The sequence below is a fragment of the Mauremys mutica genome, chromosome 8 (assembly GCF_020497125.1).
Source record: "Mauremys mutica isolate MM-2020 ecotype Southern chromosome 8, ASM2049712v1, whole genome shotgun sequence".
NCBI classification, from domain to species: Eukaryota; Metazoa; Chordata; order Testudines; family Geoemydidae; genus Mauremys; species Mauremys mutica.
In genome coordinates this window covers 87,553,357-87,570,160 of record NC_059079.1, presented here as the reverse complement: position 1 = coordinate 87,570,160, position 16,804 = coordinate 87,553,357, and the positions used below count along the sequence as shown (strand labels likewise).

At 41.2% G+C, this 16,804-nt stretch overlaps 1 long non-coding RNA gene across 1 annotated transcript in view; it reads right to left on the bottom strand.

Moving 5' to 3' along the window:
- Window positions 1–16,804, bottom strand: part of LOC123376442 — a 67,285-nt gene that overhangs the window by 29,542 nt on the left and 20,939 nt on the right. The window contains exon 2 of the long non-coding RNA XR_006581790.1: window positions 14,055–14,168. This is a non-coding gene — a long non-coding RNA (uncharacterized LOC123376442). The remainder of the gene's footprint in view (window positions 1–14,054; window positions 14,169–16,804) is intronic.

The window sequence follows — 16,804 nt, the reverse complement described above, 5'->3', positions numbered from 1 at the left end:
TCTCTAGATAAATGGCTAGATTTCTTCCAGGGCCTATACTAGGCACGTATAACCTCCCCTCTAACTGAGATCCTGCAACAACACAGCGCTAACTACAAGAGGGTGTGTGTAAAACTGCTGGGGTTGTGAAAGTTCACTAGGGGGCCTGATCAAAACCCTATTGAAGTCAATGGGAAGCTTCCTACTGATTTCAATAGGTTTGAAAATAGACCCAATAGTTTGTGAAGTTCATGAATAAACTTTCCCCACAGATATCTTACTGCATATTTGTCCATTATGGGGATTTCACACGTTCTTCTTAAGCAAATGATACCAAACACAGTTGGAGATTGGTTACCAGACTAAGTGGAGGATTGGTCTGAGCCAGAATTGCAGTCCCTATATTTTTATGTAATAATTTAAATTATTCTTTCATTTATTATCACTGACAACCCAGTGGAAGGCTTCGGAGGACTGCAATAGCTACATAATGGAATATTAGACAAGAATTTTAAAAATGGCATGTGGATTTTGCGTGGTTCAGGTTTTAGATACTCAACTTGATACACTTAAAGTGACCTGATTAGCAGTGAAAAGTACTTTGTGAAAATCAGGCCCCTTTAAATTGCCTCAAGGTGGACAACCCAAAAAAATCACTAATACATTTTAATACCTTGGCTATTCACTGTATATTTTTAAAGCATCCATACCAATACCTATTTGTTTTTTAAACTTGCATTTGTTCGGCTGGGTATGGCTTAAGTTATCAGTGCTTTATTCATTCAAATCATTTACTCATAGCACGTCACATTTGGATACAATGAGTGAGTTTGTGCTGTGTCATCTTAGAGCCCAGAGGAAAGAGGGACTAAGGTATTATCACGTCATTTTTGTGTCCTCCCTAATAGATCTGGCCAAAAACGTCATTTACAAATAAAGTTAATTAAAAAAAAATCCATTTTTCCTGCCAACTCTACTGTCCATACAGGTCTACTACATTTGGTTTAATTAAGGCACTGCCACCCAGAATCCACTTTAGCCCTGACACCATCCCACCTTTGGCTCACCTCAAACTTGATAGGGGAGCTGTGATTATCTTATTCAGCTATTATGCTGGAGGAATTCTTTCCTGGCTCAGTCTGGGTTTTTATGGCCACTTTATACTGTTGCAGTATAAAGCAGCCATAATGTGCAGTAGAATCCCTTCCCATACGTGTATCATATGAGTGTTTCATACATTTACATGTGTTACACGTATGCCAGGTTTCTCCCTGGAAAACATAATGCATAGTTTACAAGGTACAAGAAATGCATCCCTTCACAAAAGCGAAGCACATTTGAAACAATGAGAATTTTATTTTATTTTGAAAACTTCCTGGCTATACATTGTCTATGATACAAGCAATCTGCTCATTTCTAATGATCAAGTAAATGACAGCTTAAAAAAAAAACCAACACACACACACACGCACACACACACACACAAAAACTATGGAAAAGAAGAAATAGAGCTTTAAAAAGGAGAACTGGAGGCAATTCACAACCAGCAGCAAAAACTCCAATTACTTCAAGTAGGCTCCAGGGACAGGGCAATGGGTTTAATAAATTTAGCTAAGACAAAAGATCCTAATAGAAAATAAACACAAAGTATAACTGTTTCATGATGAAGTTGCGAGATATGCAACAGCCCAATTAAATAAAAGCTTTGATGTAACCTTGCAGAAGAAGCATACGGAATTTATATAATCTAATTGAAGCTCATATTCTAGGCCTGGCATAATCTGGATTCAGGCCAGAGCACAGAACTGAAACTGCTTGAGTGATAGATGACCTCCTGCTGCCAATGGATGGTGGGCAGATATCCATTCTCATTCTCTTGGGCCTCTCTACAGCGTATGACACTGTCTACCATCAGATACTGCTGTCTCACCTGAAAGAGATGGCAGAGGTCCAAGGTAACACACTAAAATGGTTTCAGTCTCTCCTGGAGGGACGCACCCAATGAGTAGTGGAAACTGTACCTCCATCACTAGACCCCTCACGTGTAGAATCCTATAAGGATCAGTTCTTTCTGGTACTGGTCAGACAACATAAACAGAAGTGCCACCAATATGCAAATGACACACAGTACTACTTATCCTTCATCACATAGAACTAAACCACTACAGCCAAGATGGCCCAGTGCTTGGACAAGATCAGCTCACGAATGAAGAACAGCTAGTTGAAGCTGAACCCAAACAAGATGGCAGTGATTCTAGTAGGCAGAGGAAAGCATTTTGAAGAGTTTGTACCACAGTACAGACACCTTTGGTTGAAGGCACAAACCCATAATTAATTGAATCAGTCCATAGTTTAGCAAGCTTCTGGATTCCTCACTGATGCTGAGCTCTCACGTAATAGCATACATGAACAATGCTTTGTAAGATTTCCAGGTGGCTTGAGACTCTTCCCTATACTGGCAAATAATGACCTAGCCTCAGTTATTCATGCCTTCATCACCTCTAGTTTGAACTGCAGCAATGCAATATACCCATGTGTGATGCCTTCAGTCCCAAGGAAATGCCAACTGGTACAGGAAGCTGCAGCACATTTCCTCAGCAACACAAGAACACATTAAACCTGTCTTCCACTCCCTACACTGGCTTCCCATAGAATATATAGTCAAGTTCAAAATCTCAGTTATTTTCATCAAGGCATCAAATTGCATAGGCCCAGGATATCTAAAAGATCAACTAAGGGTCCAAGACGAAGACCACCATCAACAACTTCACTCCTCTGTCAAAGCAATTTCTATAATAAGGTAAACAGAAGATCTTTCATTTCAGCTGAACTGATAGTCCTCCAAATACTTCTCAACAGTTTGAAGAGCATAATAATAGGAAAGAACTAATAATGCTTATTATGATTATTTATAATTTGTATTTTACTAATGCCTAGAGGCCTTATTGTGTGAAAGAATGTAAAAAAAATCCCCACAAAGCAGGAGACAGTTTCTGCCCCAAAGAACTTACACTCAAAGTAAGAATGAAATGGCCATACAGGGTCAGACCAATGGTCCCTATAGCCCACCAGCTTGTCTTCTACCAGTGGTCAGTGGCAGATGCTTCAGAGGAAATGAACAGGGCAATTATTGCGTGATCCATCCCATCGGCCAGTCCCAGCTTCTGGCAGTCGGAGGGTCAGGGACACTCAGAGCATGGGGTTGCTTTCCTGATCATCTTGGCTAATAGCCATTGATGGACCTAACCTCCAAGAGCTTGTCTAATTCTTTTTTGAACCCAGTTATACTTTTGGCCTTCACAACATCCCCTGGAAACAAGTCCAACAGGTTAACTGTGCATTGTGTGAAGAAGTCCTTCCTTATGTTAGTTTTAAACCTGCTGCTTATTAATCCCTGTCTTTTATGTTATGTGAAGGGGTAAATAACATTTCCCAATTCATTGTGTAGACAAGTCAGGAAAAGAGATAGAAGAGAGATGTCAGTAGGCAACATGAACATTGAGGGTTTGTCTGCCTCACATAAATAATTTCCATGCTTCTCACTCCACTGTTTAGTTGTGAGGGTTTTTTTAAATAAAATTTTTGCTAATTTAGTATTAATAAAGTGAAACAACCAAAATCCCACCCCAAGGGTTTTTTTTATTATTATTAATCTACCTATCAAATTTTGCATTGCACCATGTCTGAGTTACTTGAGTTTTGTTATAGTAAATGTATTATAGGGCAGGAGTCAGAGAGGGGAGGGAGGAAGGAATGGAGAAAGGAGGGATAGAAGGAAGGAAAGGAGTATAGAAGGAAGTTGGAGTGAGATTGAAAAGCAGTGACTGTGAGGGATGTGACAGAACGGACTGGGAGCCAGCTGCCAATCAGCAGGAGAGAAAGAGTTCAGAATAAAATCTGTAGATAGCACACTGATGACATCATCAGCACTCAATGGCCCTGCTAAAGTTGTTTCTTTAGTTGGCTCCTTCTAACTTGAGTTTCATTACCCTCACCACTGAGGCCAGCTTCACCTTTCTTCCCCAAGCCCAAGTGTCTAACAGCAAGTTGAGGACATCCAGTGGAGAACACTGGAGTCCCCCCTGTGCAGTTCATATTCTAAAGGTCTCTGGGAGGTGGGGCAGTAGACCTGGCTGAGCCTGATCTTTCCACCTCTACCCTTGGTGCTACATGTAGGCTCTGTTTTACATTTGTTCCTGCTGGCTTGAGTTTCTCTGGCCCTCAGGACTGGCTCAAAAGTTTCTTTTGATGTTGGTGATATACTGAATAAGAATTCAGGCTAGTGATTCTGGAACTGGGTTCAGAGCTGGATTATACTCAAAGGAGTTACAGGGACTCTTTTCTGAAATAAAAAAAATCCTAAAAAAAAAATCTGACTTTAAGAGTACTGTGTGATTAGAATTACACTCTGACTACCTGGCATATTTTAGATCTTCTGCAGTTTTTCCTTTGAAATGCTTTTGTAGTTTGTGCTGTGATTTATTTAAGCATATGGAAATCATTATTTCATATACTCTTACATTTACCTGTTTCTCAACAAGTCATTATGGTCAGATAGTCATATTCATTATTTTGTCATTCTTGATTTATACTTATTGGCAATGCAAACTGGCCTTTAAGGACAAGACAGGCAGCTTTGTGTGAAAAACAGTTCATGGGAGAGAGCTGAAGACTGCAATCAACAAAAGGTTGTAATCTGGTTGCAATTCACCATTAAGGCCATAGTTCAGCAAAGCATTTAAGCGTGTGCTTAATTCTCTCCATATTTAGTGAAGTGAGCAAACTTGTACGTAAATCCCATTGATTTAAAATTATAAAGGACACCGACACCTATAATTATAGCACTTATAGTTGCCTGACACTTTCCATTTTAAGACCCTGTTTTCAGTTGCTTATACCTTTGCCATACTTTAACCATTTAGGCTGACATTTTCTATGCCAAGTGACTGCCACAGGCTGACTTTTGGGGAAAATTTCAGCAAAAATGGTTCACTGTTTCTGAGAATAAAGTTAGGGTAAAATGCATTGTTTTTATCCATGTTAAAAAAAAATCTTACAACTTTTTCATTGAGAAGATCTAGCGTCTCCATCGACATGGAATTTGGTCAAAGTCTGCCCTGGTATCAGAGATACCTGACTGCTTTTGTTGTCCCTGTGAAAATCCACCCAAGTTTGTTCAAGTTGTGACCCTCTGAAAATCTCAGTTGACTCATGAAATTTAGTTCAACATCCTTGTGTACACGCATTGTGATACAGTCCTTAAATATATGATGGCATACTATTTTTTTCCCCACATGACTCTTACATTCAGTGTAAAGTAAGAACAGTGCTCAGGGAATTAATCAGAGTTGTGTAGTGAATGAATATCTATTTACCCATAGGTGAATACCTATATACACACTAAGGTGACCAGACAGGAAATGTGAAAAATCGGGACGGGGTGGGGGAGAATGTGTAACAAATGGAGATGATAGCATGTAATAGCTTACAGACACATGATATATTTACTATAAACATCACAAAATAAAAAGTCTTAGGCATTTGAGATAAATATGTGAATTATTTGCTATTACCACTGCTGTTCATTATCACCCTGATCCTGCAAGCACTTAATCACCTGAGTAATGTCATCCATGTAAGGACTCTCACTGAAATCTGTAGGACTCCTCAAGATACACAAATGTTTAAGTGTTCATAAGATTGGGCTGTCTGCTGTGAAAAGATGAGGGTTTGGTTGAAACCACACTTAAATTCTGCTGTATAGCGGACAAACATGGGGTATTGGTTTAATATCTTGAAGATATCTGCAGGAGGCATGGGACCTTTTAACTGCCTAGGATCGTTCAAGTTTGCCTAATTTTAATTGAATAAAAACTAGGGGGGAAAAAAGGAAGTTTCTACCTTAAATTACTTCTCTGAAAACCCAATAGAACTCTCAAAGATTATTCAGTTACAGAATGTTCTGAAAGTAGAAAATAATATGAGTTGTTTGAGATACTTGTCTCTGAACTGTAGGACATTCACTTCACAGTTCATCTAGGATATAATCACTGATGTATACTGGAGACTTATAGCCTGGACGTAGTATTGCAACTCACACACCCTTTAATGCAAATGGAGTGATCATATACATTCAGAACCGAAAAATCAAAATAGGCAAAGCATTATTATTTGTTGTGAGAAGGTACATGTTTATCAGAACTGTTGATCTGGACTGGAATGGCTGAACTGTTATATTTATGTGGCTTTGGATAGTATTTGCTTTGCTTTTGGCACATGTCTCCTCCACCCTGTGTGATGTCCTCCAGATTTGACCAGGGCAGGACAGTACTGCTCTGGGGTCCTAGGCTGGTGGTTAGAGAGCCTGCATGTAACTGCAGCTGGGTGTGTCCCTACCTGTGTGAATGCCGGTGAAAGTGCAAGCTTGGAGAGCTTTGCAGCTTGTCACAGCAGCACAGTGTGAGAGGGAGCCCATGCTGGTGGGTCAGAGGGCTCAGTGACACCCCAGTTCCAGGTGACACCCCTGGGGGAACCCGTCACAAATCCATTATACAGATTAAATGTAATCACTACCCTTTTCCTTTGAACAATCCTTATCATTTTACAGGAAAACATAGAAGACATATGACATTTAAAATACCCATTTTGTTCACACATGTTGAATACTTGCCAAACTAAATACACGTCTGATTGCCAGAAAAAGGCATTTTGCTGTGGTATTCTATGCATCATCAACTTTTGCTCTGCATATTATTCTATGCAATACCTATGTGTGTTGCTGCCGTTTAATCTGTATTCATATAAGCCACACCATGGAGCCTTTGTTAGAACTCACTTTTTTTAAGCAAATGAGATTACCCTTGTATCAATACCTTTAGAGAAAACTAATCGTTCTGGTATTTGAACATTTCCTGCAAACATGAAATATATTAAAGCAAATGCTAGATTTTAATATTCAATTCATTAGACAAGGGAATGTCTAGTCTGATTCCCAAAGGGTCCGATGCCGTGAGGTGCTGAACACTGTCATGATAGAGGATCAGGCAGTAGAAGAGCTAAGTCTGTAGCACTCAGAAGTTGAAGCTCACTGCCACCCTCTATTTAAGCAAACCATCGTGAAGAAGCAGAATAAAGGCAAGAAGTTCTCAGATGGGCTATTTTAAATGAATACATGTAAACTATATGAAACCATGTCATGTCCCTAACTATTGTAAACCTGGTTAAGAAAAAGATTTTCATTGTTTAGCATGATGGTTTCTCAACTTGTGCAAACTATTTCTGTGTCTGTCTGGCAGAGGGAAAAGGAAGTTGTGATGGGTTGGACCCCCTAAGGTGCCACCGGATGTGCTGAGATACTATTGTGGATTTGCATTTCCTCTCCAGGGTTAAGCCCATGTGAAGAATCCACCCCTACTCCTTGGATTCCTTTGAGCTGCCCATCCCCATCACTCAGTGCCTGGTGCTTAGCTGTTGTGAGGGGTTTACCTGTCCAGGAAGTGGCTGTCTCTACCCTTTCATAAGGTGGTTTGTTATCACATTCACTGACACCAGAATGCTTGGAAGAACCCCACCCCGCCCCTGCCTTAGAGGGACAGAGTTAGTTTTCACAAGTATAACAGGAAAAACATTTTGCAACAGTGGGACCTGGATTGGGGTACTCTTGGTCACTCTTTTCTCTGTTCCCCAGAGGTCAGCTGTATAGTTGCCCCCCTCAGGGAAGTCAGTTATAAAAGTTCCCTCTTAAAACCTGAGTCACTGGTGAGGTGCCTGGGATTACAGATGCAGATCCAGCAAATTTATCCTGGGCAAACCCTTCCCTGTAATAAATGGGAAAACACTCCTATACTCCCCCACATTCCTTCTCAACTTTTTTCTCCGGGCCCCCCTCTAAGGCACACAACATTGTGTTCTTTAAAGTGGAATCTACAACAGACCCTTCATTGGTAAGCTTTGTACCCTCCTCCCTCTTTAAATTGGGTTTGCCTCCAGTTACAAAGTCCATGGAATCCTTAATCACCACAGCAGTTCCCAGGATTCCACCCCATTTCTCTGGGCTCTCTCCTAGGACACGTTTTCCTATGCATTCTAGAGAGAGTTCTGTTTCTTGCTTAACTGCCACTTCCTGGCAGCCAGCAACCTGGAAACACTCCCTTCCCCCAGGAAAAAAGCCTGTTGTAGCCTCTGGGTAAGAGCTGGCCTCAAACACACCCACCCTTGTCAGCAGACAGTGCTCTACTGCTGTAGAGGAATTCAAGATACTCTCTCCCACTTTCTCAGCAGTTTCTGTAGCTTTGCTCCTTCCCACTGGGGCTTCAGCACAAGATTCCTCCTTGCTGCTGATAGACCCCTGGATAGCCTTAGCCACATTAAAAAAGTGCCGGTGCTTGGGGCGGGGACAGTGCACGGAGCCCTGTGCCCCCCCCCCACCTCAGAGCTGGACGTGCTGGCCGCTTCCGGGGCGCAGCACGGTGCTAGGACAGGTAGGGACTGGCCTGCCTTAGCCCCACAGCACCGCCAACTGGGCTTTTAATGGCTCGGTCACCAGTGCTGACTGGACCCGCCAGGGTCCCTTTTCGACCAGGTGTTCCAGTTGAAAACCAGATACCTGCCAACCCTAATAGTCAGGGTTATTTTTTACCACTTAAGGGCTTCAGTGGTTTTGGTAGCTTATGGGAAAATATTTGGCAAAGTAACATAGCTAACTGCCCAAATATTGTAGAAAAAGTTCAGAAATAGTTTCACATTTATGCTGCTGATAGCTAGGCAAACATCTTGCTCTGACATATGACACCCTTAAGCACTTGCAAGCAAGTTGGGAAAACCTTGTTTTTTCACAGTCATGGAAATGATGGAATGTGTCATTCTCAACCTGCTATCAGAATATGTCAAGGCAGTGTTGAATACTTTGGTACTTAGCTCTTGGCCTCTTGTAACCCATCATTATTTTGAAAAGCAAAAAAAACACCACCAGCCAAATACCCCTTATACTGTGTTCATCTGAAAAAGTAAAAAAAAAAATATAAAGTTCACTTTAAAAATGCTTCTTGGAAATGGGAAATATGATTCAAAGTGTCACTTTGAATCATATTTTTCCATTTTATTTTGGGCTCTCTCCTCAGGCTCTGGTAAAATAAATATTATTGGAGAAAGGAAACTAGAGAAACTAATAAATAAGAGGGGCATGAAATGAGAAAGTCACCCATAAATTAGGCAAAAAGATACAGAGAGTAGCAGGGCAACAGGTAAATGTTAAATCCTGAGTAATAAACTATGGCATATAACCCTCATATGGTAATTTTGTTTGGCAGATCTCAAAGCATTCTGTAAAGGAGGGTAAAGGATCATTAACTATTTTATAGTTAGGAAAACTGAAGCATGGAATTGCCATCTTTCTCAGGAACAGGGACCGGACCAGATGACATTCTAATGTTGTTGAAGCCAGCCCATGGAGTGTCATAAATAGTTACATCCTTTTGGTTTCATTTGATATTATGTTTGTCTAATAATAATCTAGATGCTGGTATTTGCCAGTGTGGGACTCATGAGACAGGCAGACAGGTGGAAGGTAAAGCTATGTGAAGACCAGGAGGCAGGCAAAACCAGTGAAACGCAGAATTTTCAACAGAAGAGCACCTTGTTGGGATGGTGCCAAATTGGTGTTGCCATAGTGAATGAATGGTGTGAGCATAACTTGACAGGACTTAAACATGGCTGAATGGCTGCAAAGGATCCTGGGAGCAGGGTCCCTTTAAGGAGATTTGATAAAGGACTAGCAAAGTCTCCGTGTGTAAACAATATTGAACCTATTGGTCAGCAAATATGGGCCCATGCAAAAGTAAATATCACATGTATAAAGTTCCAGCGTGGAGCACAGGTTGAACTGGTTATAGTGACCTTACATCAAGGACACCATGCAGAGAGCCAGAGTGAATGACTGATGAGTGAGTAAACTGGGGTGAGCTTTGTTCAGTACCACCCCCACCCCCAGCCCATTCTAAAATACTAATCAGATAAAATTAATAACCACACGCCCACTGGGTATGCTTTTAAGACATGTGACTTTTTCCTTTGAGGAAAAAGAGTATAAGAATCAAGAAGAGTAAATTACTGTGGCTGGGATTCCTTAATTAACACTTGAAGAAGCAACGCTGCTAGACAGAGTAGCCAAAACTTTGCTCCATGGGCTCAAGTAGGACTGTGAACCAGAGGGATCTCAAGACAACGAAGGCCTTGCCTCAAGGGAATCCAAGACACACCAAAGGGCTGAGAAGAACAGACCTGGAGTGAAGAAGCAGTCTATAAAATTGGTTACCACCTTCTCTGTTTGCCAACCAGTAACTGCGTGAAGCTAGCGAAGGCCTGTTTGTGTGTTTGTGAAAGGGACTCATTAAGAGGTATGTATAGCTCTTAATGTCTAACAGAGGAGTTATGTGCTTGATATAACCCTTTACTGTTTGTGTAATTCCTTCTCAATAAACTGCTGTGCATTGAACATAAATCCTGTGGACCATTTTCACTGGTATGACAGTAATCTGCTCCACTAGGAGCCAGTAAAGATCCATTTCAGGTGGTAGTAGGTGCACCTGTTGTCAACATACCTCTTCCATGTTGCCTGAGGCAGCTCAGCAGGCATCACGTGAAAAAACTGTCCATTAAGCAGACTTCTTAAGGAAAGGGAAATCCTTATTATCAAGGGGAGGGAATCTTGGACAAGAGAGTCTGAGAGGGCTCAACTTTGACATCCTCTTTAAAGTCAAGGTGAAAACTCAAAAGAATAAAAATAAGGTGGATTAATTCTTCAATGTAGAAGGTGTTTTCATAGAACTCTATGGTGTTTGCAATGCTACATGTTCAGCAGAAGAAAGAATTAAACCCTCTAGGAATGGGAAATTGATAGCTCCATTAGTCAAAGAGCTCACCTTAGTTTCTGTATGTTTATTACTTTCATACCTGGTCAAAATGATTTATGATCCAATCTCCATATTTTATTTTGTCTTACTCATCTTTCACTAATACAACTGACCATAATTCCCTGCAGTCATTCCAATAATAAAATAAGTCTGTTAATATGATTTTTTCCATAGACCATTTAATTATCATTATACCTAGATAACAAATGATTTGTCACGTAAGCAGAAGAAAAACCTGCTCTGTTTATAACCACATTCTTTAGGTATGGTTAGAGGTGTCTTATTATATCTCTATTACACCAATTGACCCATTTTGACTTCAGATCTTCTGGATGAAAATGAGCTTCGAGCCATATCTCAATGCTAGAGCTTTGTACTATGTATATAGATCACAATATAGGCTGGTCAGGACGGGTCACCTTTATGAAGATCAGTTTTAATTATTGCAACATAATAAATATACACATGAAAGTAAAGTGATTCATAGTGTAGAATATGTAGGGTGAATCCCAAGTCTCACTGAAGTCAATGACAAAACTCCCACTGACTTCAATGGGACCAGGAATTCACCTGTAGCCTTTAGATTTCAAGATTAGTTTTATAGAATGCAAATGAAAACAACTTACTATAAGTTTGCACGTGTACAGTAAAACTCTAGCAGGGTCTGATCCTGAAACATTTGTACACTTAAAGCACCTATTCAGATCCTTGGCTGATTAGTTTTGCACTCACGGTTGCGCATAGGATTTGTATGACTTGCTTCTTTTTGCTTGATATTTTAGGAAGTATTACTTTTTCTTACATCACTTCCTGGAATATTTGTTAAATGGCAACAATAAAAAACAGATATGTCTGTGTCTAGGTAGTTACATGGTCCCCCATCGGCTGGATTGCCTGATGAGGTAAGAAGTATTACTGTCCCTGTTTTACAGATGGGAAGCTGAGGCAAGGAAGCTGGACACTTCAAAGTAGGTTAAAGAAGATAAACACCCAAACATGGCTGAACTTCCTTAGGCTCCTTTAAAAATTCCATCCAGAGAAATTAAGTGACTCACCCAATGCCATATACAAGGGGTGTAGAAGAGCCAGCAATCAAACCCAGGTCGTTTGAATTCCAGTCCAGTTCCGTAACCACAAGACCATTCTTGTGAACACACTATAACCCTTCTAATTCATAGTATGTATTATTTGAATTGCTTATGAATCAGCCCTACTTACTCTTTCCTGAGATCGGTGCAGGCAAGGATTGTAGCCTATGCCACTGCATTAATTGCAGCACACAGCAGTTACGGCAGCCCTTGACTACAATGGCTTGCATACTAAATGCGAGTTTGGGAACACACAGTTATATGTCTGTCTTTGTGATTTCTTAAAAGAGAGTATTGAGAAGTCGGGGTGGGGTGAGGAGGGGAGAAGAAAATAGTAAGGTCAAGCAGTTTCCTTTAACAGATCCTAATGAAAAACCCCACAATCCTATCAATTCTGTGCTTTTAAACCATACTTTGGGTGAAAAGAGAGTTTCCATTTGCATTAACAATAAAACCAGGTAGCATTACATGCTCTTACCTTTCGCAAAGTGTTTGAAAAGGCTTTCAAATCACTAAGAGTGGGGGAAAAGGCCATTAATAACCCCAATTTCTGGTTTGTAGCAAGTTCTGTACTTTTACTTGATTCAACAACCTCCTGCATAAAACAGAACTCTCAATATTTTTGTAGGCTGTAAAATAAATATTCTCGCTGCAGGTAGTAATCCTTTCTTTTCAGACTTTCATTTCACATGCTTGTCCAGGCAACGTGAGCTTTAACTCATCAGTAGCATTTACTTGTGGCTATGGAAACCTTTTGGCTATGGAAACCTTTTGGCTTTCATACGCACAGCTCTCTACAGCCTTTGAGATAGATGATCAGAAGTGCTGCTGACCTGCTTACGAAACCTATCTAAGCGAGAATGAGGCAGCACAATTATGGTTTAAATCATGCCTCTCGAACAAGAGACACAGTTGTGATGTGTAGCTGCTTTTCACACTCAAGGACCTGATCAAAAATCCGCTGAAGTCAATGGAAACACTCCCATTGACTTCAGCAGGCTTTGGATGCGGCCCTAAGAGTCCTTATAACTTGTACATTTCATAGGGCTCAACACTGTACTCTCTTCTCCTCAAAATCGGAGATCCTGGAAAAGCATGCATAGGAAGAGTCTACCACACTGTAGGAACCACCACAATAATAATAATGATGATAATATAAACATACATGTTTATATTTCTCTCTCAGAAAATGCAACCATTGTCGTTACTAAAATGTCTACAAGAGATTAGCACCTGGATGAAGAACAACTGGCTTGAACTGAACCCAAGTATGACTGAACTGAGGCAGGTGGAAGTGCTTCAAGAAGCTAGCCAAGACATTCAGTTCTCCCTTTATTAAAGGCATTTGCACTCTAATTGACAATGTAAAAGTCTTGGGGTTTTAGTGGGTCCATCACTAGTTCGGGGATACCCAGGTAGCAACAATGGCAGGAATTGCCTTCTGCTACCTCCAGCTTGTCAGGACACTACACCTTTCATCTCAGATTTCACTGCAGTGCTCTATGTACATGCTCCTCACCACCAGGTTGAACTATTGTATTTTGCTGTTCATGGAGCTGAAGATATAAGCAAGACAGTAAATACAACTGGTATAGAATGCTGCAGCCCATTTCCATAGCAAGGAAAACCACCAACGACACATTATATCAGTACCCCCACTGGCTCCCTATTTGCTGCCGGTGCTTATTTTAGCCTTGATATTAATCTTTAAGGCCCTCAATGGGTTGGGGTCTGGTTACATCTGAGATTGCCCTTCCATCTGTGGCCCCCCAGCCTTGCTCTTCTGGAAAAAGACTGCTAACGGCATCCACTGTGAAGCTCTCAAAAGCTGGAGATAAGAGATTCTTGATCAAGGACTCTTGACGACAAAACAACTTACTAGAGAAAACAAAGGCAGATTCCCGTAGCTGACCACTTTCAGAGCACATTGCAAGACCTATTTTTGTAAAAGCCTTTTTGCAATAACCAAAAGGTACCAAAATAAAACAACACTGTACATAAAACAGTAAACAAAACGTCTCTCCTGAGAAGCCAGGAAAAGGACAAAGGTCACTGTGGATAATTATGGGATTCTTACCATATTTGGTGCATAGAAATCATGGGGATATATACCCCTGACATAACTTACAGAGATTGTATTACATAGAGGCATCCTGGCAAAGTTTGTGATCCAGCCAATGATCTCTTTAGCCTATAGGAAAGAGAACAGGAAAAAAGTTAGCCATTCTCAGAATCCGAGGGCAAACAATCTGCACCTCTGTGATGAAAATGTCTCCCTGGCTCTAAGGGCAAACATGAGTTTGTATATAATTTCCTGTTAAAGCTGCTAGTGGATTACAACATGCACAGTTATTTATTACCTTCCACTTTTCAAACTAGCTAAGGGGGTGGTACATGACTCTGGGCCCAATCCTACATTTTTGTAATGCAGGTAAAATTTCCATTGATTACAGATGGAATTTTGCCTGAGCAAAGATGGAAGAGTCAGGTCCTCTCACAAGAATTTATGTGCTTTAGAGTGAGAAGAGATTCTGTGTGTGTCACTCTAGGTCTACACCAAGCTATTTTTTAGTTGCCTTTTTGGAGCACTTTTAGTACAACATATTTTTTCCTATATTGGCCTGAGGTGAGTGTCAGGGGTATCGATGCTTTTTTTGCTGAGAAGTAAAATAAAGAACTTTTAATAAATACTTACAACTTCTTCAGAGTGAAAAACTCTACAACTAAAAGCTACTTGTTGTACAGAGCATAGAACAAACCAACAAACCAAGTCCCTGCACTCAGGGGCTTGCAATCATTGAACCTGACCAATAAAAAGACTCCCATTAAATTTAAAGGCCCCCACTTCCACAAATGGAGCTGCAAATCTCTGTACTTATGTATAAACCTATAGACTCAATAAGGCTCTGAAAAAGCAAAAGGGACCATATATGCAGAACCGCTTGTAGGATCAGGGCCTAAGTACATATTATTTACTATAGAGAAAAAAAAAAAAGCTAACCCATTAGATACCAACCAAATACGAGTCATACAGCATTTCAGGAGAACCACAAAATGGAGAAGTGCCAACTTTGCAGAGCAACCAACAGAGTTCTTCAAGCCATTAGCCAGTGGTGAGAAAGTTTCTTTTTTTTTTAAACTAAAATTCTGCTTGAGGCTCTTTGGAAACAGGCTCCCCCCTACAGCTCCTGTAAAATCTGGCTGCTGAGCCTTCTTTCTGAATTGAGCAGTCCAGCAGGAAAGCACGACCACATGTCTTTTTGCGGTTTATGCTCCAGGTACATCACCATGTGATATAGAGCTGCCTTCTTGCTCGGTCTTTTATACTGCTTGCTTTCTTCTCAGAGCTACCCAGCTGGTCAGCTCATTAGCTCATCAGGTTCCCTACAGGTGCAAGTGTTCCTTTGTACCCTTCCAAACAAACTACACCGCTATCTCGATATAACGCTGTCCTTGGGAGCCAAAAAGTCTTACCGCATTATAGGTGAAACCGTGTTATATTGAACTTGCTTTGATCCACCGGAGTGCGCAGCCCCGCCCGCCCCCAGTGCACTGCTTTACCGTGTTATATCCAAATTTGTGTTAAATCAGGTGGCGTTATATCGAGGTAGCGTTGTACTTAAGTCCCTCCTACTCTAACTACACCCAGTGGTGGCTTCCAAAGGGCTCAGTTCGTACCTGCTAACTGCACCCTATCACATGAATTTATCAAAATTAGTCACTGTAGCTGGTGGGTTGGGCTCCATTAACTTAGGGCGTTGAGTCTGTGTTTCAGGGGTTTTCCCATGTTCCATACGTTACCGCAACAGCATGAGTTAAGAAGTAGGTATCACTTGCACACAACTCAACATTTTGAGAAGTACACAGCCATTTTTTCACATGCTTGACTTGTACATATAATATGCACAATGCATGTGTGCAAGCAAGGGATATGCAGATACATATAGTTCTGTGCACACACAGCCCTAACTTGCTTATGCATGGCAGGATATAGGGCTATAAACCCCACTACATTTATTTCAGTATCTCCTTTAATATCACTGCTCATTACAAATGTCCCAGCTGGGCTTCTCGTGGGCACAGAGATCCACACTAGTGGATCACAGAACAGGATCAAGGCCTAAGGTAGGAAAAGAGTTTTCCCTTTATTACCAGATTGTTCCTCTGCCACCACTATGGTTTGTGAAACCATAAATATTGCTTTTATCGTAGAGGACTATGATGCCACAGATAGTGGGTTTAGCATCAGAATGCAACTCTAGATGTCAGCGCAATATACCTTAAAATCACATCAGCGTTATTAACTCTGAGGGTCCAATGGGTCTTGTGAGCAGAAGACATGAGGTTACGATTTCCCTATGCTGAATATGGGACACCTGGTAACATTACTCATATTCAAGTGAGTTCAACAGCAATCAATTACAACTATGCAGTCCAAATGTTCAAATTAACATCAAGTTGTCTGAGCCACTGTTAAAAAGAAATACTGCATAGCTGGATTCTTTTTATTTACCTTCTTATCTTTAAGACTTTAAGGTTCACATGGGGCGGGGTGACACACCCACGGGGAGAGATGACACACCCACACTCCCATTCACCTCCCTCACATGGGGTGGGAGTGTGACAACCGACCCAACCCTTCCTGCCTGGCGCTGCCCTCGGGACAGACCCGCCTCTCCTAGTACCTGGTGCCACGTCTTCCCAAGGCAGCACGTGGGGGGGTGCATGCAAAGTCATGTGCCCCCCATCCCCAGATTGCTGCAGGGTTCATACCAGAATGTGGCTAGCAGCCCTTCAGCACTGTAAAGGAGAGATGGGAGCTGCTTC